Source organism: Sturnus vulgaris, chromosome 25, assembly GCF_052056855.1.
Source record: "Sturnus vulgaris isolate bStuVul1 chromosome 25, bStuVul1.hap1, whole genome shotgun sequence".
In the NCBI taxonomy this organism is placed as follows: Eukaryota; Metazoa; Chordata; class Aves; order Passeriformes; family Sturnidae; genus Sturnus; species Sturnus vulgaris.
Genome location: NC_142267.1, coordinates 4,370,821 through 4,394,705, shown reverse-complemented (window position 1 = coordinate 4,394,705; position 23,885 = coordinate 4,370,821). Strand labels below are relative to the sequence as shown.

Genomic DNA, 23,885 nt, shown 5'->3' with positions numbered 1-23,885 from the left:
CACGGTGACCGGAGCCCAGCCCGGGCAGCGGCACCCCCGGCACGGTCCGGGCAGGCTCGGGCAGCCCCCGTGCGATGCGCACACCCCCTCTGCCCCCCGCATCCATGGAAAGTTGTCTCCGTGCCCCGGGGCCGAGCGTGGAAAGCGGGGTGCATCACTTGATGTGAAGGGTAAGGAAATGAGCCCGAATCGCTCCTGTAGTACTCGTGCTCTCGCCAGGGTGAAATTCAGTTTCCTGCTAATCAAAGTGCGTTGCCATCACTGATACGTTTGTATTTAAATGCTTTTGTATTTGAACGTTTATATTTCCCAAAGAATTACAGGCTTGCATGACAGTTTACCCCGAACAGAAAATAGCGCGAGCCCTCCCCTCTCCCGATAACTGAATTTACACGTGTGATAAAAACGTCAGTAGCTGTTATTTACTCGTTACTTATTTACTGTATCTCTCGGTAGAGTGGTTCGGCGCTATTTTAAATAACAGTAACATTTTGGTGAAGCCTTTTAAAGCGGTTGGCGGGGCATAGTTGCTGCCGGCAGGATGTAATCATGGAATTACAGAATCATAGAACACTTTGGGTTGTAAAGGATCGTAAAGAGTTCATCTTGTTTCAACCCCCCTGTGCTGTTGTTCGTGGCAAACTGATTTAGAGGGACTAATTAGTGGTTTTATTCTGTCCAGCTTGTATTTTACTGTTTTAGTAGTGGGGGTGTGGGAGGTGAATTCCATTTACCTAGCTGAGCTTCCTGGTGGCTGTGGGGATGTAGGAAGTGAAGTTACCTGTGTGGCCAGGGATATGTGAAATGCTGTTCCGAGGTGCCTTTTGGGATAATCTCAGCCACCCTCTGCCATACTCCATAGCCAGGCTACTGAGGCTCTGGCTTTTATAAAAATCTGCTGAAAGGGCAGAAGGAGGATGCCAGCCTCCGTCCTCCCCTGTGGAGCAGGGGCATCAGGAATGCAGATGGTGACACGCTGTACAGGGCATGCATGTGGAAAAGCAGGATTCCAGCCAGGAAAGCAGGTAAAACCCTTCGGCTGCTCATGCTCACACTGATTTCTGTGTGTGTGTTCAGTGTTTGGTTTCGTTTCCTCTCCAGGACACTTCTGGGGAGATGCACGTTTCTGCAGCGTGTCCTGGCAAGGGACAGGGGGGTGTGTTCTCTGAGGTTTTCTAATCTGTTGAGTGATGAAAAAAATTCCTCTTTGTGTTCCTTTACTATCAGCATGCTGGAAAACAGTTGGTACCCTGTAAAGGTGCCAAAGAAATGTGCTGTGTTCCTCAAAGCCTGTGTGTTTCTGCTTAATAATTCAGATTACACCGGCTTTGGAGTTGTGGGGTCCCTGTGACGGGGGGGAGGGGGGGAATAGAGTGGCCCCACCCTCAGCGGGGTGGGAGAGTGGTACCTGCAGTGACTGCTGAAGTTGCTGGAGGGTTTGGTCCATCTTCCCACTCTCTAAGCTGGGAAATTTGGCTCAGCATGCTGATGACTAGGAGTTAGGAAAAGGAACGCTTCCACAGCAAGGTGTGACTCCATGGCCTTGTGGCTGTGGATGAGTCTTTGTCTTTCCCCATGGATTTAATAAGCTGTTATTAACATTGTGATATACCCAGCCCTGTACCACTGGTGTTGTAACAGAAGCCAATTAGTTAAGTGTAACATTTTATCTAAAGAGTGTTTTATCTGTCGTGCTTGGAAGGAGAAGAGGGAGAGCGCTTGATCTCTGCAAGATCCACCAAGGAGATTCACTCTGCTTTGTGTTTCCTCCCTAAGTTTGGTAGTATTGTTTATGTGCTGCCATAAATGCTCTCCTACATCACTCTGTGTTTGTGCAGACAGGCCCAAGATATCTATAGTGAGCCGTATGCTTTTCCTCAAGGATTATGAGACGACGTTCAGAAGGATTGGGTGAAAACAAGAATCTCTGAATAGTTCTGCTGTTGTGTGTCTCCTAAGTAGGAGGGTGCCAAGCTGTTTGATTTATGCAAATATATTAAAGGCAGGCAGGAGGATGGGGAATAGAGTGGCAGCCTGCAAGTGCAGATTTGGGGTGTGCTGGTGGTGCTCGGGTGGCAGGTGTGGTGGGGTCTGCTTTGGTCTGGGAGGAAAAGCACCTGCTGGAATCATCAGATCCCTTTGCTTATGGAATCCCAGAATGGTTTAGCTTGGAAGGGACTTTAAAGATCATCCAGTTCCAACCCCCTGCCACAGGCAGGGACATCTTCCAAGTGCTCCAATCCCTGTCCAACCTGGCCTTGGACACTTCCAGGGGCCATGGGGCAGCCACAGCTTCTCTGGGCACACTGTGGCAGAGCCTCCCCACCCTCACAGGTGAGAATTCTTTCTGTGAGGTGGGAAGGAGCTCCCTATCTCAGTGCTGCAGGCAGCTGCTCCAGGTCAGTCCCAAGCTGTGTGGAGGGAGGTGAATGTGTGTCTCTGTGCCATGCTCAGTTAGTAATTAATACTGAGTTTGTCAGATGTGCTATTTGTGTAATTATGGTGCAGCTTGAGACAGCTGGAGGTAATAACTCTGCCCCTTTTGTGCACTCTGAGACTTTTCTCTGCTACAATGCACTATTTTTGCCATGGCAAGGTATGTTTCGAGGGCATCTTTTCCATAATTTTAATCAAAGCTGGAAGAATTCTGTGAAGAGGGAGAGCAGGATGGTGGGTGTGTGTAGGTAGGCAGGAATGGAACCTGTATATTGTTCCAGTCCTTAGCGTGAGTGTTCATCATTCAAACCTCTCAGCCCTGACAGTCTCTTTTAACTGGTGAGTTTGCTGGGAGAAGTATTTTGGCTGCAGCCTCTGTCTAAACTTGGATGCAGATCAGGGTGGAAATCAATACTTCATGTCCCCAGCTCTTAGCACAGCAATTACAGGCAGTGCTAGGTAACATCTCTGCAGCCGTGTGTCAGCACCCTCGTGTTGGAATCCTTGTTTGAATTAGTATTGGTTGAATTGATTGTGAGCAAGATTGTGCCCAGTGGTCCGGGGTGGGATGCAGCAGAGCATTGCTGTGGTGAGTCCATGCTTTGCTGTGCCCCTGTCCTTGCTGTGCCCCTGTCCTTGCTGTGCCCCTGTCCTTGCTGGTTGCACCTCTGGGCTTTTGGTTTCATGGCTTTGCTCAACCTACACCCGAATTTTCAGTAGTTTGGTTAAAAGCAGTATCTCTGTGGAAACTTGCAGTCTGGTGATGACTTGCCGTGCTGCATCAGGTGTTTGGTCCGTTCAGCCTCGTGTTTTTGCTTTAGTCTCCTTCCCACATTAAATGGAAAACACCTTAATTAATTAATGTTGGCGAAGTGCTTGAAGATGTAACGTGCAATCAATCGCTAAGTGTCGTTAATAACACCTCGCTCAGAGCTTGGCTTATCTCGCTCTGATTTCAGAGTGGTGGTGGCACACTGATCTCCATGGCCTGGCCTCTGACAGTGAGGATTGGTGGTGTTTGCAATGGATGCTGCCAAAATTCAGCTGGGAATGGGGCAGGAGCTGCACCCTGCTCCTGGAATAAAGGGCTGCTCCTTGCGCTGTTATCTCAGGCCCGTGCAGCATAAGAAAGATTTCAGCTGTATCTTGGTATGTGGTGATGCCAACGGGCTAGGAGGACCTTTCTGCTCATGACAGTCTAAAATAGTTTTTTCTTCTTCCCTTTGATCTCAGTATCCTTTCATAGCTACAATGCAAAGACTTTGACTTTTGCCCAGAGGCAATCAGTTACCTCTGTGCTGTTGCTATTTTGTGAGTAATCATCTCCGGCTGTTGAAAATGTACCATTTTCATCTCTTCAGAAATCTTCCCTGCTATTTGTTCTTCCAGAGCTGGAGAGCTGATACTGTAAAGAAGCCTGAGGAATTTGGACACTGCTGCCCATTTGGGTATCGGGAGCATTTTTGTACCATGCTTATCACAAGATCAAGGTCTTGCTGTACTATTACTCTTTCTAATAATTTCCTACTTTGTTTCCCTTTGTCCTGCCTAGTTCAGAGAGCAGCTAGTTTCATGCTCTAAAACAATTGCCTGTGCTGGGAAATAAATCTCTACTTAGCAGTGTTCCCATGGTTGCTTTAGACACAGGGAACTGGCTGCTGATAATGCTCCAGGTCCTTGCTACATCTTAGTCTTTGAAGATGTTAATTTAAATATCTTTTCTGGAGCTTTCCTATTCAAAAGCCTCATCTGGCATGGTTAGCATAATATTTAGATTATCATTGCTTTAGCCTTTGTCCAGGGGAGTTATAATGAAGCTCCTAAGGATGAGTAAGCTCAAGTAAACTGAAGTTGAAAGAGGACTTAATCCAGGGCTTTTGACTCACCAGTTTGAAATATAATCATGAAAATGGTGTTGGATTTGCAGGTGGGAAGAGGGATGTAGAAATCAGTCCCAGTCTTAACTTGGGGAAGATTAAGTATAATTTTGTGGGTTATGTTCAGGCACTCTCCCACAGATGGTGGGGCTGGGTGTCATCCAAGAGGACAGTCTGTCCTCTCATTACTTATTCTTTTTCTTCCAGGTACATCAGTGTATCTGGAACATTGGTGTTCTCTGTCCCTAGGGCTGAATATGGAATTCTCTGAGATACCAAAAGAGGCTTTACAGCCTTGAGCAGGAGCTCCTGGCCCTTGGAAGGCAAACACCTTTCCTTGAATGGCCCCTCCTCCTCTCTGTGCTCCAAGTACATCACTGTACACCAGGCACTGAGCACCAGCACGGTGCAGAGCAAAACTTCAGTCTCCAGCTTGTTAAAATTCCATCCTCACAATTTCTCATTGCCAGCAAAGCGTGAGATCAGTGCTCTGGTCCTGACGCAGCATCTGCAGAACCCTGTGCTCGTAATGCAGCGTGCAGAGCAGGGCAGCAGCCACACACAACACCCAGGGAATCACTCACCCAGAGGCTTCATTCTTCAGGATACATCCTCACCCCTGGGGTGCTGAAGGCTCACGGGGTTGCTTCGTGTTGCTTTGCAATCTCTTCCTGTTTTTCATTTCTGTGTTGCTTTACTTGAGCCTTTATGGGTGATGCTTTTGGGTATTGAGATGGATTTTGTGGAACCTCCAGCTAGATTATTTTGGTGTTTGGAAATGTGTCCTGTGGTGGCAGGAGGTGGGATGGGTTTAGCTTTTTTAAGGAAAAAGAAGCAGTCTCACCAGAATATGGAAGTGGAATAAATGCTTTTGAAAGCTTTGAAGCCTTTTTTTCTGTAGTCAGTTTGTCTGCAGGAGTTGCAAAGGTGAGGAAAATCTCTTCCCTAGGTTTTCCTTCTGCACCCATGGCCAAGGGGGGTAACTGGAGGCTCAGAGGTGTGATGGTGAGGGTTTGGAGGTGTCTCCCCAGAACAAGAGGCTGAGGTTGAGTGATGGGTTGTGATTTGAGGGGATCTGAGGTAGCAGAGGCTCTCCAGGAGGATAATGCAGAACAACTTTGCAGTGGTATTGATCATGATTGAGCGTGACACTGGCTGGAGGCCGTGGCTCCCAGGGGTGTCACTATACCCCTCAGTCCAGCCCTAGCTTCCATAATCTGATAAATTGCTGATTCCCTAATCTTGTTAGTGCTCTGCTTCCCCAGATCCCTGCAAGGAGCCCCTGGGATGGGGACAGAGCTGGCCACAGGTGATGCAGGCTGCCTGTTCCCACCTGGACTCAGTGAGGGTGGCTTTTGGGTCAGGTTTCTGGTTTTCAGCTGGGCTTGGTAAGTGATGTGTCTGTGCCTGAAAATTGCAGAACTGCAAAGACCTCTGCCTTGGAGTGCAGAAGATGAGCTGCAGCAGAGAAATGTTTTTGCACAGAGCAATTAGTGAGAAATGGGTTTTTGTCATGAGGATTTCTGACACTTGCTTGGTGGGAGAGCTGCAGTGGGCAGGGCTGTGTTTGCACAGAGAAATGAAAAAGCTCTTTTGCTGTTGCTTTTCAGATACCTGATCAGCCACAGATTTTAAGTACACGAGGCTAGAATTTGCTTTCAGATCACTTGGACATGAGAAAGGAGCAGAGATGCCTGCAGAAAGGTGAGGGGGAGTGTGGTGGCCTCCTGGATCTCCTGTGGCCACCCAATAGACTCAGAGTTTGGGAGAGGATCACCCTTACCACTGAAGATGGAAGAGGGACTGAGTGATGCTCTGCTGCCATGTGGGCTCATCACAGTCTTGGGGAATCATCCTTGTCCCTTATTGCTTCTGCAAATGTTTTTTTTTTTTGTAAAGATCATCTCTTCTGAAGGCATCTGTAAATCCATTTCTCATCCTTTTCTCATCCCTTACAGAGTCAGTCTGACTCACATCTTTTCATGCCACTTCTTCCTCTAAATTAAGATTTCACAGGTTTTAGAGGCTGTATCTGGGAAATGAACCTTTGGGTTTATCTGACAGGGAGCTGATGTGTCACAGCCTTTCCTGCTGCTGTCCTGTGCCATCTCTTCTTTGTTGTCTCACTTTGCTGGGTGGCATCTGGGGGGAGAATCCCAAACCTCTCCATTGCCACCTCTCTCACAGAATGTGTGTTCTACATCTGCTGCTTTGTGCAGAAAGTAGAGTGTATTGGAGGTGGGGGGAAATTGTTGTTTGGTGTGAATATGTGGGATGTAAAGAGAGTAAAGGGAGCACAATGGTGTCCTGATGCCTATCTGCAGGTTTTTCTCTGACTCTGTTTTGCAGCAGCAATCAAACCTGGAGAGCTGACATGGCTGGGAAGTAATTTTTTTGCAGGAAAGGTGAAACAGAGCTTGTACCTCTGTTCCAGCAGATTGAGGTCATTAACCATGTTCGAAACTGAGAGCCTAAAACTTGAATCTTTCAAGTTTCCTTTGCCTTTTAATTCTTATCAAATCATGGCATTTGCAGAAGTGGACTCTCATTACTCTTTAATTTCAGCCAGAATATGAACTTGCCAACTATTCCCTCAGTCACTGTACAGCTGGGGAGTTTTCCAGTGGTGAGTACCTGTGAGTGTGCACAGAGATGATGAAGGATGAAGGATGAAGGCTGGCACTGCACCCACACTGCTCCAGCCTTTTGCTTTTAACTAAACTGTCCATCGTCCTCCTTGGAAATTAACTGGGAAAAGCAGCATAGGATTACTGTTGGTCATCATCAGCTGAGGGGGGATCCCAGTACTGGGACTGGGCAGCAGTCATGCCATGGTTAATTCCCCAATAGCAGCTTTCTTGCTCTCTTTTAACAACAGAATATCCCAAAATGCTTATTTCGGCCTCATCTGCTTGTTCAGGTGAGCACAGGAGTATCCCATAACTTTAAGGGCTGAGGTAAAAGGTATTTATAAGATTCTCTTTTGGTCCTTTGCTGGTTTGAGTGGTCTCTGCCCTCCCATCATAAAGTGATATTTTTTTCAGGATATTTCCAATTGTTGTAGGATATGGTTGTGGGTCGAAATTTGCTGCAGGCACACAAGCACAGGAAGTGTTTGCCTGTTTTCCAGGGAGATTTGCTCTATTAGGGGTGGAAAGCAAAGCAAATTGATTTGAGGAACTTACTTTTGATGCTAAGATTTAGATAGTCTAGACTCTCTCTTAAGCTGCAGGAGGGAAAAATAATGTGTTAGAAGAAACCTGTAGGACTGCTGTAAAGGTTTTATGGGCCATAGTGAGATTTTCAGTAGGAGAATCTCCAAATGCAGCTGCACTTTGAAGAGCAGCTGCCCTGTGATGTGTGCTGTGGAAGGCAGGAGGGCACAGGCAGGGCTGGCACAGGCAGGGCACAGCCGTGCTGCCACAGGAGACCCTGGGGATCCTTTTCATCCTGGAGCCCTGTCCCTCTGCAGTGTCTCACTGACTCTCAACAAAGGTGTGAGCATGAGCAGAGCCCAGTTCAGAGTTACTTGTTGGGCTTTTGATTCTCCCTTGAAGCTGAACAACGTCTTTGTGTGATTTTTGTGTAACAGCAGCACATTCAGAAAACAGATCCCTCATCCTGTAAAGTATTCTCTCTCTCTGTGTGTTCATCATTGTTTGTTCTACCCTTAAATGCACCCAATTATTTGCTTTTATGTTCATCAATTACTGCAATATCTGCTCCAGCAAAACCTGTTGTTTCATCCACCACAGATTCTCAACATTAATTCCTTGACCTTTTATATCCCCTGTAGTATATCCAGAGCTGCTAAATGGCTTTGCCCAAATTTGTCTTTTTTTTTTTTTTTTTTTTTTTCTGCTGAAGTGATGGCTCAGGCAGGAGCGGGGGAACCATTTCAGGTGGAGACACGGTGTGCTCCCCACCACATTTGCATTGTGTAATTGAATCTGCAGAGATCATTTTTGTCATCCTTGGGAAGGGAGCTTGTTTTAAAGCCACAGAGGGTTTGCTGAAATGAGCTTTAGTTTCCTGCATGATCTCCTTTCGTGGTCAGGAGAGGTCCAGAGCTGACAGCTCAGGGTGAGAGGGCTGATTAATGGGGTTCTTAAATTTCCATGAAAAGCAGAGGGAGGTGGTGAAGCCAAAGCTGTGCAGCTCCTGTGGAGGGGAAAAAAAAATACCCTAAACTTTAAAAATATAAAGCTCACAGTGAGACCACAGAAAGGCCACATATCTAGTGAAAAAGCTGTAGTTAATATCAAAAAATTCTGTTTTGGGGTAGCACGTTGTAATATAAGCAGAGACTTTGCAAATTTATTAACCAAAACGTACCCAGGCAGTTGTGTTGGCTTCAGGATGGATTCCTGCGAGGCCCTGGTGTCCTGATGCTGCTGTGCCTGGATGTTTTTGGTGAGATGGGGCAGCTGCTGGGGGAGGCAGCACAGGACTGGGCACAGGAGCTGAGTGGGTGTCACCAGCTGGTCCCAAGGGTCCCCTTGTGGGCATGTCCCCAGCTCCCAGCACTGCCTGCCCCAGCTTAGGAGCTGCTGGGTGCACAGGCATCACAGGGAGAGAGCAGGGTGGGCGAGCTGCACCTTGCCCTGCTCGCCCCTGTTCCATGCCCTTGTCATTGCCTGGCTTTGCTCCAGCTCTGGGGCTCGCTCACACTCCCACAAGTTGCTCACAAGCTGCTGGAGTCTTGCAGGAGCTGTGTAAAGGTCTGCAGTGGCCGTGGCTCCCAGGATGAGCGTGTGGCCCCAGACAGCTGCCACAGGCTCTCCAAGTGAACCATCTGCTGTTCCTTTCAGGCAGGGCAAACCTTCAGAAAAAGCACTTTGCATTTTGCCACCTTTGCAAAGATCCTTTTTATGTGCTTTTCCTCCTTGGACATGCATCATTTCCAGCGTATTTTGGTAAATGATGTAATTTAACACATCTCCTCTGCCCTGCTTATCGCTGTCATTTCTGAGTGCACTCATTAGGGACCAGTTTGATTTTGGGCGTAATTCCACTGACAGGCACATTTACTGAACATCTTTGATTCAGCATTTCACGTGTGGCAGGATTAATGGAAAGCACTTTACTAAAGAGGTTTGAATACCTTGTAGGTTCCTTAAAGATTTTTTTTTTTTTTTCATTTAAATGGAGCTGTATTATCTTGGGCTGGGTTTTTTTTTTTTGATGCTGTTGTGGTTTGTGGACTGAAGTGTTTCCTCTGCTGCTTGCTGCTAGGGTTGGGTTGCCATAGACTGGGGCAACTGTAGGTCCTGGAAATAGCCTGATACAAAATCTGGATGTGTGATTACAATTACATTTGTTTTATTTTGGTTGGGGAAACATGCATAAAAAAGCCATGAGAGCTTTACCTGCTAATTACTGTGACAATACCGTGGTAATGACCACCCTGCAGGATTAAAACCACATATTCAGATAAGTATTAAATGTGCTTGTTGGCAGATAAAGGATGCAGATAATGTCAGAGGAGCAGAGCTGGCTGGGCTGTCAGTGACAGCCTGTCCATACTGTGATGCCAGCACAGATGCCTTTGACCTCATCACGATGTTCAGTCAAACCTGGCTTTGCACGGCCACGCTTCCCAGGGGATTGGAATATTGTGCAGGGAGAAATCAAGCAAATCCTTCATGGTGAGACCCTTTATGTGTAGCCTTGGGAGCAGTAAAAGCAGTATTTACACCCTTGAGATGTAAATTTGCAAGGCTGTGCCTATTTTAGGGCCCTTATCAACCTTGTTCTTGGGCACATGGGATTTGGTGCTGCTGCCAAGGTTCCTATAATTTTGAAGGGCTGTTTCCACCCTTTGGTACCATCTTTACACCAGGAGGTGGCTCAGGGTTAGAATTAAGAGAATTTGGTGTGACACACCTGTGGGGACACGTGTGACCTCATCCAGTTCTTTGCTGCAGTGAGTCAAGCCTGTGTGGCTGCAGGGACCTGTTCCTTGCCAAGACACAAATAAGGGGCTTTGGTTCTTGGGCTGGGATTCCTGCTGCAAAAACCTGCCCAGTGTCACCTCAGCTGGGTGCTGGAAGTCACCCAAATACTTTCAGAACTGCTGGTGTTGGGTCCTCCAATGTGTTCTGAGCTGGGAGTAGCTGAGCTTTTGGATTCTCTCAAAGAATGAAAATTATCCAGGCCTTGTAGACTTGCTGTGATTTATTCTGTTTCTTTTTACTTGCAGCTGTGCATAAAGACTCCAGATTGGGGGATATTTTGCTGAACTGCAGTTTTTGTGAGGTAGCTCTCATTTGCTAATTCATTTTCAGTTGTTTCTGCCGATGTAAGTACAAGCTTATTCTGCAGTGATGTTTTTCATCTTTCCTGGACTTGAATCAGCAAATGAGTGTTGATATCCTTGTGGCAATCTGGTGAGGAGAGGGGAAGCAGAAAAATGAAGTGATGCTCTGAAGATAATTTTGCTCATGCTTTTTTATATCAATGTCCAAAGCCACTTATCAAACCAAGTATCTTGAGTAAGAAGAGAGATGGATATTGTTGGCTTCAAGTAGGTGGGTGTAGTGCTGGAGGTAACTGGTAGGAAGTTATTAAGTATACTCTGGTTCCTTTGCAGCACTTTTTCAGCATATCTTAACTTTCTTTAAGTGTGTGTGCACAGTTTAGAGGGTAATACCATTAATTAGAATAACAGGAAAGACTAATGTAAGAGTATAACCCTCTTTAGTACACTGGGTTTATCCCTGATTAGCAGAGCTGCTCTGATCTTATGGAAATCTGTGTACATGTCATGAGGAAAGCAGGATTAACTTGCTAATTAATAACACCAAAAAGTTTTCATAGTTGAAAATGAGTAAAAAATAGTAAGGAAAATAAACTTTGAGCATAGATAAAAACATGAAGGTTTCTCTTTATTCCTGTCTGCCAGGGAACAAGGGTGACTTTATGATGCTTGTATCTCCAGTCGTCTGTTCTGTTGCTGTTGAATATTGAGTTCTGCAGCTTTTAAACTGGTTCCAGGAGTGAAGGGGGAGAGAAGAGGTGCAGAGTTTGTTATCAGAGACTGCACACCAGCGAACAAGAGTGGCAAGATTAGGCATACATTATCACAGATGCTATGGCTGAGGCTCAAAGTAAGCCAAGGAGGATGCCAAAATATTATATTATGTTATATTATTATAATATGTTATTATGTCAAGGTATTGTCCTAGGCAATATACAGCCAATTCTTTGTGAATTTTGCCCAAAATCGTTCTGGGTGAAGCTGAGGCCGGTGTGTGTGCCCTGTGCTGCTGCTGCAGCATCTCGGCTCCCCGGGGAGAGCTGCGTGACCCACAGGAGAGTTGTTCTGGCTGTTATTAAAAGTATTATCACGACGAGGTGCTGGTCAGGCGCTGAACTCCGCAGGCACCGTGTGTGTCTGTGTGACAAGTGCTGCTGCCGGCAGAGAATCCTGATGAGGATCCTGCCGGGCTGGGATCTGCACACAGCCATTTCCTTCCTGCCTGTTTATCCAGGCAAGCCCGGGCTTGTTTTGGTTGTTATTTCACCTCTTGTAACTGATGGCTGGCAGAGAAGATCAGCTGCTTTGTGATGAAATCTTGAATGTACACATGTATTTCATAGTTTTCGGTTTTGTTTGTTTGTTTTTTTAGTTTTGTTTTGGGTTTTGTTTTTGTTTTTTGTGGGTTGTTTGTTTGGTTGGTTTTTTTATAATGGAGAAACAGCACCAAGCAGATTTTTGCAGAGAATGGTACCCGTGCAGGAATTTTAATCTTTGCTCTTCAGCCAAGCTTATTTGCACAAAGGCTGCATCGCCAGGCGAATGTTCCCTGTGTTCTAACCTGTTGCACAGCTCCGCCGTGCCCTTCCCTGCTGTCCTGCCGTGGAATTGAAGCTGGATAACCGGGAGCTGCCGTGCTCACACACACACACACACAGAGCAGCCGGGTCCGTATCGGCGCCTCGCCGATAAACCGGGCCACAAAAGCCTTGGCGTGCACCCACATCTCCTCCTTATCGGCAGATTAAAAGCTCTTGAGGCTTTGGTTTGTTGTGAAAGTTAATTGCGGAGCCCTGGAAGCTTGGCAGGGCTCCCAGGGCGAGACTGGTCCCGCCGGAGCCGAGCCCTGGGGCCGGTGCGGGGCCGGTCCGGGCGGGTCCGGCTCCTCCCCAGGGCTCTGTCCCAGCCCCTTCAGACACGGCACAGGGGCTGCGCAGTGCTCGGGGTGCTGCTCTCTCCCTGCTGCCTGCAGCGGGCCGTGATCCACCCATCCATCCCACCCACCCATCCATCCATCCATCCCACCCATCCATCCACCCATCCCTCCCACCCATCCACCCATCCATCCATCCATCCATCCACCCATCCATCCATCCACCCATCCATCCATCCCACCCATCCCCTCCATCCCCGCGGGCTGCTTTGCTGTAATTAGGGCTGTGTTTGGGAAAAGCTGCCGTGCGAGCGGGGTTGGCTCCTCAGGGTGTTCCCATCGCTGCCCCTTGCCCCGTGTCCCTCGTGTGCCGAGCCGTGGTGTCCCGGAGCATCCCCCGTGCCTTTCCCGGGGTTGTGCCCTGATGTGCGGGGTGCTGCAGGTGAGGACGGGAGTGCTGTGGGCTGTGTGAACCCAGCCCTGCCCTGGGCATTAGCATTTCAATGGGCTCACCATGGGAACCCTGCACGCTGCTGCTGCTCCCAGGGGCAGCGCCTTCTCCTCAGCCACGGGCTGCTCCCGAGAGAAGGGCAGAAATTAAAGTCAAGCCACGTGATTGCAGAGGGACAAGGTTTGGCGTATTCATTTATTTATTGGTTTTTTTAAGATGCTTTCTGATAGCTGCTCCTTGTGCACAGCTTTGTGCAGCAGTAGCTGAGGGATGTGGTGGGCTATAGAAGGGTTCAGGGGTCACAGGTGTCACTGTGCTGGACACTGAGGCTCTCTTGTGGGGCTGGTTGGGACAGGTTGGTCCAAAATGGACAGTAGCTATCTGTTGCTTTGAATTTTAGTTTTCATCACAACCTCATGATACTTTTCTTTTGTTAATGCCAGGGGCTGTGTGTGTGATGTGCATTGGGTAAGCACATGGGGACAAGCTCAAACACAGAATCAGAGATGGGTTGGGGTTTTAAGGGACCTTAAAACTCATCCAGTTCCAATCCCTTGCTGTGGGCAGGGACACACTTTCCACTTGACCAGGTTGCTCCAAGCCCCATCCAACCAATTCTTGTAAAAGGGGGCAAAAGATCCCAGACAGTCTCAAGGACAACAAGCAGAGAATTCCCTATTTTAATCTCCATTCTTCATTTTAAATCAATAAAAATACTGCCCTGGTGGTATTTTTCTACCCAAGCTCTGATGAAACAAAAGTAAATATTACCGACCTGGCAGCACAAATGAAAGGAGAATGTGAAGCAATGTATGAAATAGACTGTCAGCCAGTTTTTGTTTTTCTGTATTGATTTTGTGGCATTTCTGTGGGAGAGGGCAGATACAAAGTTCTCTTGCATAATGCTCCTATCACTGGAGTATGATTGTATCCGACTGTCACAGATGAGGATGCTGTATTTATGTCTCAGTGAATTTCAGCCCTCAGTTTGTGTGTCCTCTGACCTCTGGGGAATATCACAAATCCACTGTTGTGGAGTACAATGGCACATTTGATTTATCAAATCCATTACTGATCTGGTTGAAGGGAGAAACAACACGTTAATTAAATTCACAACTGCTGATAAACTTGGTATTGCAAACATGGGGCAGGACAGTGATTTAGGATAGAAAGTTTGACAAGGGGTGGCAAACTGGGAAGCAATGGCACTGTGCTTGTGGTAGCTGTCAAAAATGTGGAGATTGGCGATGAGAAAATAAATCTTAGGATAAATGGGGGTGTTGGGTTGTTTGCAGTGTCCACAGATTGTGGCCAAAATCAGTGTTCCTGTAGGTGCTGCAGGCTTTGCCCTGGTGTGCTGTGTGAAAGGGGCAGTGCTGGGTGCTTACATTCAGGACAAATTAATAGTTATAAAAAACCCCAAAGCTACAGGTTGTCAGGCATTAAGTATTTTGGCACTGCTCTGTTGATGGTATTAACGTAAATTCAAGCTGACCTAAGTGCACTGGGATAAAAACAAACACCCTCCAACAATCCTCCTACTGAATGTGAATTTCACCGTTGGCTTTGGGCTGTTTCGTGTTTTGCATTTCTTTTCTGTGGGTTTTAGTAATGAAAACAAACCACTTGGCTTCACCTTGGCTTGGAGTTAACTTCTTCTGCAGTCGTTTTCTCTTTCCCATGCATTGACACTCTCAGGGGTAGAGCTGCAAGTGGGCAAGAAGTTGTTCACTTTCAGCTTGGATTGAAAATGCTTGTTTTCTGATCCAGTGCCTGAATTAAAGGCTGGCTCGTTTCTCTGGAAGGATCTACACATCCAAGCATTCCTACCTGAGATTCTAAGTCACATGCCACATGCTCCAAGTTGAATTAATGTATAGTGGGGTTTCTGCCCCTGCCCATGCATCATCCCCTCCCCTCTGCTCTCTGCGTTGTATTCCTGACCTTCCTAATTGTCTCCAGCTGAAACTCTCCCTTCAAAGTGAGCTCAGATGAAAAATATTTTTGTGTGAAGTGTTAACACGTTCTTTTGAGGGAAAACCTCTTTTGAAAGGTGGGGTAAGCTCGAACATTAAATAAAAAAATGCTTTATTTTAATAAAGGTACCTGTTGATTACCTGTGAGGAGAAAAAAGCTGTAAACCCCAGCTGTGAGTTACAGTGTATTGACCACTACAAGGGACAATTTAACCAAAAGCCTCTTTTTCTTCACTTAGGTTGATGCAGGTTATTGGAGGGAGACATTTGGGGATGTGTTTACAAGGAATGGCATTAGTTATTGAGGGCTGAGCTAAATAAAATTAATTTTAAACAGGAAGTGAGTTACTGTCCTTTTCATAACCTTTAGTCCACATGAACAGTACTCAAGTTATTAAAAGTCTGCTTTAAACTGAAGAAGAATTTCATCATCTTTTTTTGGATTGGAAGAAGGATATTATTTTAAAGATCAATGGCCTTTGTTCAGGTGCTATTATACCATCTCAAAGACATGTAGAGTTTGGGATTTCTTTTATTTATTTAAAAATATTTTGCAATCAACATTTTGGGTGGTTTTTTTTCTCTAAAGCTTTTTTGGTTTCTTTTTGTGCTACATCTTTTCTTCTGTGCTATACCTTGGGGTACAATTAGGAGTGTGTTCTGCAGCTGAGTGGTGTCAGGACTGCAGCAAGCATTAAAGCCTTTGAAAGGTAAATATTGCAGAGGATGGAACAGCAGTAGTCCTGGTGAAAAAGAGAAAGCTGACAGCATTTTTGGGATTTATTCACCCTTTGGTATTTGAAGACTGCAGAGGGAGGTTGAGGACTTGGAGAATCTTACAGACCATGGACATCTGTTACAGAATCTCTGCAAAGATCACAGAATCCCAGAATGGTTTGGGTTGGAAGAGACCTTAAAGCTCACCCCATTCCATCCCTGCCATGGCATGGACACCTTCTACTCCATCAGGTGGCTCCCAGCCCTGTCCAACCTGGCCTTGGGCTTCCAGGAATGGGGCAGCTGCAGCTTCTCTGGGCAGTTTGTGCCAGGGCCACACCACCCTCAGAGCCCCTTCCTTCCCCATATCCCATCTGACCCAGCCCTCTGTCAGGCTGGAGCCCAAAATCCCCGTGTTGTGTTGGTAACGGTGGCAGGGTCAGCAAGCAAAGGGTTAAACGCGGTACCTGGGTGTGTTTCACCCACAGCACAGGCTTGAGTAGCTGTGGGATGGGGAAATGCCTCATTGTCCATGGGGACACAGTGGGATGAAGAGCTGGACCCAGAGCAGTGAGGGATGCGTTTAATGTCCCTCCCCTCCCTCCCCAGCTGCTCCGTGGGGCAGGGTCAAGTGCAGCACCGAGGGGCTGATAGTGAAGGCAAACTGATAATGCTTCCTGTGAGGAGGGCTTGGAGGCGTCTCTGGCTGTTTTCTGTGCAGCATCCGTGTCCTCCACCCCATCTCCTCTTGCTGAAGCAATTACAGGCACAGAAGGGAGCTCACTCCCAGCAACGAGCCTCCCCAGGCTGGGGATGTGTCCTGGACAAAGCAGCTCTGAGCAGCAAAGACAACCTCTTAATATGAATTTTCAGCGATTTTAAGGTGAATTGCGTTCACTGGCTTGTGATAGGCTTCAAAAGTTCTTGTTATTTGATGTGTTAGAGGAGATCAGTCGCTATTTTGGAACATTAATTTATACAATTCAGATCACACTTGTAGGGTTTTTTTGTTTCCCAGCGTTTCTTGTTTTACTAATTGCAATTGTTTCACGTCCTCTAATCTATTATACTTTTTAATAAGGCATATAATTCATTATTTAGGTGGTAGTGTTCTGATAATTAGATGGGTTATTTTTGTCAGTGCTGATTAGTTGGTAAGTACAGATTAATATTTGAAGACTTGATGTGGTCTCTTGCTATTTGAGTTTCAAAGAGGTGATGTGGCACTTGTTTCATGATATTCCCAACAACTTCATCCCTTCCAGCCTGAGGAAAATGATGACAAATTGTAAAGAGGCTTTGAAAGCCTTTGGATCTTGTTTGCCCTGTAAAACTCATATTAGAAAAACGCCAGCGAGTGTTGGCTGGGGGTGAGACACTGCAAGTGCAGCTCCCTGAGCAGACAGCAGCGCTGGGGGCCGCTGGGTCTGTACCTTAAATGATTTTTTGGGTGAACAAGTGATATCCTGCCGTTTGCTGGCTATGTCCTAGAAAAGCCTTGCCCCTGCACAAATAGAAAGCCTTGGGCTTTTTTTTTTGCTTTTTTTTTTTTTTTTTTTTGCCTGGAGTTAATTGCAGTGTGGGACAATGTGGTCTTTGTGTGACTGTCCCAGTGCTGGGGACTGTTTCTCCTCTCCCCCCTCCTGCCTGCAGAGCTGGCAGTGACTCTGGTCTCTCCCTCGTACAGGAGCTGTTTGCAGGATGAAGGCTGGTTTGGTTCGGTGGAGGGGCGTGGTGGCTGAGGGGACAGAGGGGACACCAACCTGCAGGCTGTCAGGAGTCGGGTGGGGATGTCTAGGGGGTGAAACATCCCAGTATTCCCACTCCCCTGAGGACCAGGCCGAGGGAGGCAGTGGGTGTGATTAGGCATGTGTTTGTGGAGCTGCAGCCTTTGCCTTGTCCAGGATAATATGAACCATGCTGCTGGCACAGATGATGCTGTTGGAGCTGAGCCATTGCATTACTTGATACAGATCTCTGGGAAGAAGGAGTAAACTAAATGATTTTTAGTAACTTGGTCACCCCTACCAAGGAAACCACAGTGCTCTTCAGTGGCTCCTTCTTACTGCAGGCTCCTTCAGCCCTCCCTGCTTTAGCAGATGGCTCCAAACACAAATAAGCCTCAGGGATGCCTGTCACTGCCTGTGACCCTGGGGAAAGTAGAAACCACATCGGAAATGAGCAGGGATAAGGAGATTCCGAACATTTTTCTTGAGCAAATAAATGTAGCAGAGGGAATGTCAGGATAAGCTGTGTGCATTTATCAGTACTGTGAGCACACCTCGGGCAATCCCTTTGCTCCAGCCCATGATGCCAGGGGGGTTCCTGCTCCTTGGTGGTTCAAGGACACTTGTGTTAATGGACGATCCCTGATTCCACAAAGATCTTGTGGGGTTTGCACGCATTTCCAGAGCCCCTCTGCCCGAGGATGGGAGCTGAAGTCATGGAGATGCCGCCCTTGGAGCTTGGGGGTGAATTTGGCACTCACTGTGTCTTTCACTGGAGATCCAGCTGTGAGCAGTGGTGTGATGTTTGTATGGATTTGGTGATGAGTTCACAGCCTGGTGGAAAAGCAGGGCAAGGAAAGGATTTACTGAAGTAGAAACAGAGGAAGGGTGCTGAAAGCTTCCATACATGCCCTGGTTTCAAGTCTATTGGGCTTAAATGGGAATAAATCAGGGGCTCAGCAGCTGTGAATTGGGGACAGCAGGGTCTGCCAAGAGGGCAAAGCTGGAGCAAAGAAGAGCAATGATGTCTCCATTGTCCCACTGCAGATCGGTCAGGAAGCCTGGGAATTCCAGCCTCAATTCTTGGGCTGTGGTGCTGGCATTGGTGCATCCTATGAAAAATGGTTTGTGTTTATGCAAGCCCTCGCTGCTGCTGCAGAGGGGGGTCAGAGTGTAAGTTGGTTAAGTGGCCGGATTGCCCTGGTGTGTTTGCCACAGGATAATGGAAAATTCCTGTGAGGAGCTGTGCTTGATCTGGGGCCAGAGGGAACAGGATGAAGTCCAGTGAAATGATTGAAGACTGCACTGTGCATCTTCCGGTGCCTGCTGCCAATGTTTTTATAGGCTTGAGATTTTATTTTGGAGAAGAGTATCCACATGCAAGGCCAACCTGCAGCAGTGCCAGCTCCTTGCCATGTGTCCTCTCACACTGCCTGGGAGCCATTTCCCTGTACAGTTTTGGAGAACCATGTGCAAAGAGCCTGTGAAAGCTTCGTTTTCTGCTTCCCAGGAGGACGGGAGGCATTCAGAGCTGTGGGGTCCCTGTGGTCCTGACACAGCACAAGGAGCTCTGCTGACACACAAGAGCCTTTCAGGGGCTGCAATAGCCTTGACATCCTCCTGCTTTCCCTCAGCAGCTTCGGGTCCATCCTGTTGCATGAATATTAATAATTACCATCAGAATTTGTGGAGTTAAAGGGAATCTTAGTAAATTAGGATCTAGTAAAAGCCTATGCAAGGAAGTTTTAATATCTCTTAGGACTTAGTGGCATCTTTGTGTTACAAACCCATTTGTGCCTCAAGGCTTTAGACTGAAGGATTCAACTTGCTGTTCTTAGACTGTTATCGCGAATAAAATGACTTTTCACTTTGATAGCCTTTCACTCCAGGATCTAAAAGTACTTCAAAAGTGTTAATGAATTAAGCTTCTTGATAGGTCTTGAGTGCAGCTCTCTGTACAGGCATTTGGTCCAAAACCTAGTGAAGTCAGTGGAAAGTTGTCTGTGTCATTAGCTCTGGCAAATCCCTTAATCTGTCTGTCCCTGCTTGTCCATCCTCAGCCAGAGCTGATGGCACTGACATCTTCTCGTGCCAGTAGCCCTCGTCTTTTCCTCAGTGGGATTTTTTTCTTGTTTTTCTGCCTGGTTCCACTGCTGAGGATCATGTGGGGTAGCAGTACTCTGAAGGCAAGGGAGGGAGGCATACAGATTTAGGGTTACCTGCTGTATCTCATTTTGTGCTCTGACAACATCAGAGATTCAGGAGCAGTCAGGGTTGGAAATAACATAAAAGAATTCTGTAAGGGACAGCCTGTTATCCCAGCAGCAATGCAGTGCAAAGCCATAGCTGTGTGCTCTTCATTTCCATTGTGGGCCTGCTCAAGGAGGGATGGTTTCCTGCAGTGGGACCATTTCCAGTCCAAGACCATCCAGTGGACTTCATTAATTCACCCATTTTCAGTTTGTTGGAGGTTTGTGATTGGTTTAAACATTGGGGATTCTGCTTTGGAGAAGATGCCTCCTTCTGCTGTGGGACAGAGCCAGGGACAGGAGCAGGGGAGGGCTGGGCTGTGAGGAGGAGTGGGAGTGATGCTGCTGGAAGCTCTTTTGATCCAGTTCATGGCTGTCAGCAGAACTAGCAGGGGAATTCTTCTTCTTGCTGTATTAAAGAAGATAAAAGCAGTTCTGCCCCTGGCAAAGCCATAGACACAAGACATTGTGAACATCTTGCCTCCCTTTCCTCTTCCAGACATCTGATGGGTCGTGTAATGTCCTTATGTCTGATCAGCCATGACAATCTCTATTTTATGGATTTTTCACTCCTTGTCACCCTGTTACAATCTCCCCTCTCCCTTACCTTTCATTAATTGGCTTTCAAAACTATCTTGTCGCTGCTCTGATGATTTTTTTCCAGTGGATAAGCCTGTTAGAAATAATCTGGTTTGCTGAATTTCCTTTCTGCTGGGCAATCTCCTTAATAGCTGCCTCAGAGGATTTCATCCTGTTTGCTTTAAGGATGTGGCTTCAGATAAATATTCTGTTTCTCCATGGTTCTTCTGCTGATTAAGGTCTGTTCTTTCTCCTAAAATACTCCTGAGCAGGAAGAGTTTCATGGAGATTTTGTGTGTGTTTGGTACTTCTGAGCAAACTGTGTTGGCCGAGATGGTCAAAATTCCCTATTAATTTTAGATGTATCAGCTTGGACAGTTCAGGGGCCAAAACAAAGGGAATAAGAAAGATGAGGGAGAAAAAAGAGTTTTAATCCTTAAATGTGAAATGGTTTATACAACAAGGTATGTGATTGTTGGGGTTTCTCCATGGGACAGCCCAGAGGGGATAAGAAAGTGGTCAAAAGGCAAATGCAGCCTCTGTTTATCCATTCCCCACCTCTGCCATAATTAATAGCATCATTTAATCTCTTTCAGAATTTTGTCAAACTTCAGGTATTTGCTACCACTGCTCCTTTTGGAAAAGCTCATTTTTTCAGCACGTTTAAAAACAAATCCTTTTCATATGTGCTTTAAGAATGCTTTTTCTTTTCCCTGTCCAAATCAGCTCTGGATGGAGGGTCAGGAGATTACAGTTCTTTTCCCAGAGTTGCCAGCGAGCTGCTGAATGATCTTCAGCAATTCGTTTGATCTTTCTGTGCCTCATTCTCACAAATAAGGATGCTGGTAATAACTTTCTATTGTTAAAGCTCTGGTAATAACTTCCCATTGTTAAAGCTCTTAAAGCTCTCGTATGGAAAATGCTATATGGGGACTTAGAGTAATTATTGTCATAATTTGCAAGCAAAGGTGCTGGAAATAAAAGTTTCTGCAGTAGAGGACCTTGGTTCTTGTTAAAGGGAATTATTAGAATAGTTTTGACTGGAATGACCAATAAAATGTGAATCAGGCAACTGCCTTTATTGATTTAATAGTTGAGCTGGGGGGGAGTGTGTGAGTTTCCATTAGAGGCATCCTGGGAATAAAGGAAAGTTTGTGCTGACTCCAGCTGGTCTTGTCTACCATCTAAACAGTGTATGAGCTCCTTGTACAGAATGGCACTGTGCCATCATTAATAAAAACAAATCAAACACAACTCCAACAACAACCCAACACCAAAACCCCAGCAAACAAACCCAAACCCAGGGATGTTCCTCCTCCCACTGCTCCTTAGTGGTCTGGGGCTGCCCCAGGTGACCTCATGTGAAGGCACCTTGCAGTGGAGACAAGTGTAACACTGGCTGGGACTGTCCCTGTGGTATCCAGATCCAGCAGTTAGGGGTGCATTAGGATAATGAAGATGTAGGTAAGTTTGCTCTATACATTTCTCAACTCCTGGCTCCCCACCCTGTCCCTCATTGCCTCTAATTTTTACAACTTGCTAAAAATAGGTCTTGGAGAAGACTTGGCTCTGTTGAGATGGAGACAAAGCAAGACCGTAAATCACTTGACAGCTTATTTCCTTACAGCAAATATCCCACTCTTACAACTTTATGTTTAGATTAAAGGAGGAATAAAATGTAGCAAGAACTTGGCTTGGTTACTGTGTGTTTCAGTTGTGTTTATTTTTCCTTTAATAAATAACAGAAGAAGATAGGAATGGAGAGGGCTGAATTTGCATCAGTTTGGTTTTTTTTAAATGTCAGAGCTGGGTGTTTTGGGTGCTGGTGTGCAGGTTGGGGTTGGGTTTGAAAGGCTGTGTGAGGCTCTGTGTGAGGAGCAGCGATGCCACACTGAGTGCCACAAACACAACTGTGTCACCTGATGGAGGATGTGCCCCATCCTGTGTCTGCCCAGCCTTTTCACCCTTTGTTGTCACTGACTCTGTGCTCTGCCACCTTTTCAGTCCTGTTCCTGCAGCCAGTGGGAGCCTTGCCTGTAATTCCATCAGGATAGGATCAAGACCTGATGGCCATTTCCTGTCCTTAGGCACACAAGGCTTGCCCCAGCTCTCTGCAAATGCCCCTTGGTCTGAGGTGCTCTCATGGGGCAGTTCAGAGCATTATTCAGTGGCCAGGTTGCTTTTATTCCCTTGGGATATTTGCTTTGCACTCTGGCTGGGGATGACAAAACTACAGCCAGAGCTGGGGCTGTGTTTTTGGAAGGCATGGGCAGCTGTTTCATAAGGCCTGCGTGTCTACCTCAGTCCTCTGCAAAAGCCACGTTGGAGAGGGATCTGCTGGAGGTTATCCCTGTTTTGGTGTGTGTTGAAATTCCCCTGGCACTGCTCTCTGCTCCCTTCTCCATCTCTGCTGCCTCAAAGGGCCAGACCAGCACAGATTGTGCCAAAGCTCTGCCATGCAAACACCAGTCACGGGACCAAGGCTGTAATAACAGACTGCACCTACTGCTGGGGCAACCAACGTGTGCTTCAGATGTGTGAAATTACAGCCTTGTCCTGCTCTCTGCAGCTCTGGATTGTCACATCCATTAGCCAAAGGTTGTGCTCGTGGATCACAGCAAATATTTTGGTGCTGTTATGCACGGCTGGGTATTAGCAATGTTTAATGGCAGCTTGGGAGGGATGAGTCCTGACAAGAGCACGGACAATGCTCTTCTTTCACTTGAGCTGCTGTTTCCCAACCTTAACACCTTTGCACGAAAAAATGCTGTGTGGCAGCCAGGGGTTAGAACGTTGCCTTAGAGTTGTTCTATCTATGTGGTGCAACAGCAAAAAAAAGGAGTTATCATTGTCCCAGGAGGCAGAGAACAAATTTAGGTCCTGGTCTTGCATATGCTTATCCAGCTAATTAGCTTTACTCAATGGAGCCCATTCAGCCTGTAGCACTTGTCCTTCATCTGTTCAGGGCCGTGTGTGTGAATGCTCATTGAAACACATGCTCAATCATGGTATTGTTGCACGTACATTATTGCTTATGTTCTTGTTGGAAGCCAGGAACAGTGTCTCCATTGTAGAAATCTTTTTTTTTAATATGTATATAAATATAATGTAGCTATTGCTGTGAAATGATGGGCTCAGGTAAATTTATTCTCTTTAATTCCTGGGTCTGAAATTGCTGAGCTCGGCTGTTTAAACAGGAAAAAAAAATTGTCATTGCTTGGGTTGATGTGGCTCCACATTCAGGTGTTGTGCCAGTTCCAGGACTTTGAGTAAAGGACACATAATGAGTGATTACCTGATTGTTGTTGGGTGATTGTGTATCAGGACCTTTCTGTCTTAGCAATTAATCTGCCTGTTGATGTACACTCGACCAGCTCTTGCCAGGATCTCTTGTCATTTCAGTCACTTGGCAGCAAAAATTGCAATAAGACTTGTATCACATCTTGAACTGGATTTTTGCTGATGCTGTTTAAAGATATAGGAGCACATAAAAACGAGCAAATCTTGTATTCAGTGGGAGAAAATGAATGCTGAGTGTGCCGAGCCCGGGTCAGTGCACCAGCTGCTTTTAGTTTGCTTCTAGATTAAAACTAACTTGTGATAGCGACAACTGAGCTTAAAAACCAGAATTTACATAATGATTCTGTGTTAATGATATTAAACATAATGGCACTAACAACAGCCTGTTAAAGGCAAATCCACAGAGATTTCTTTTTCCATTTGACCTTGAGTGCTGACGTT

At 46.5% G+C, this 23,885-nt stretch overlaps 1 protein-coding gene across 2 annotated transcripts in view; it reads left to right on the top strand.

Annotated features, from left to right (window-relative positions):
• The window catches only part of KAZN (kazrin, periplakin interacting protein), a 203,785-nt gene that overhangs the window by 118,803 nt on the left and 61,097 nt on the right, over positions 1–23,885 (top strand). The window lies entirely within an intron of this gene.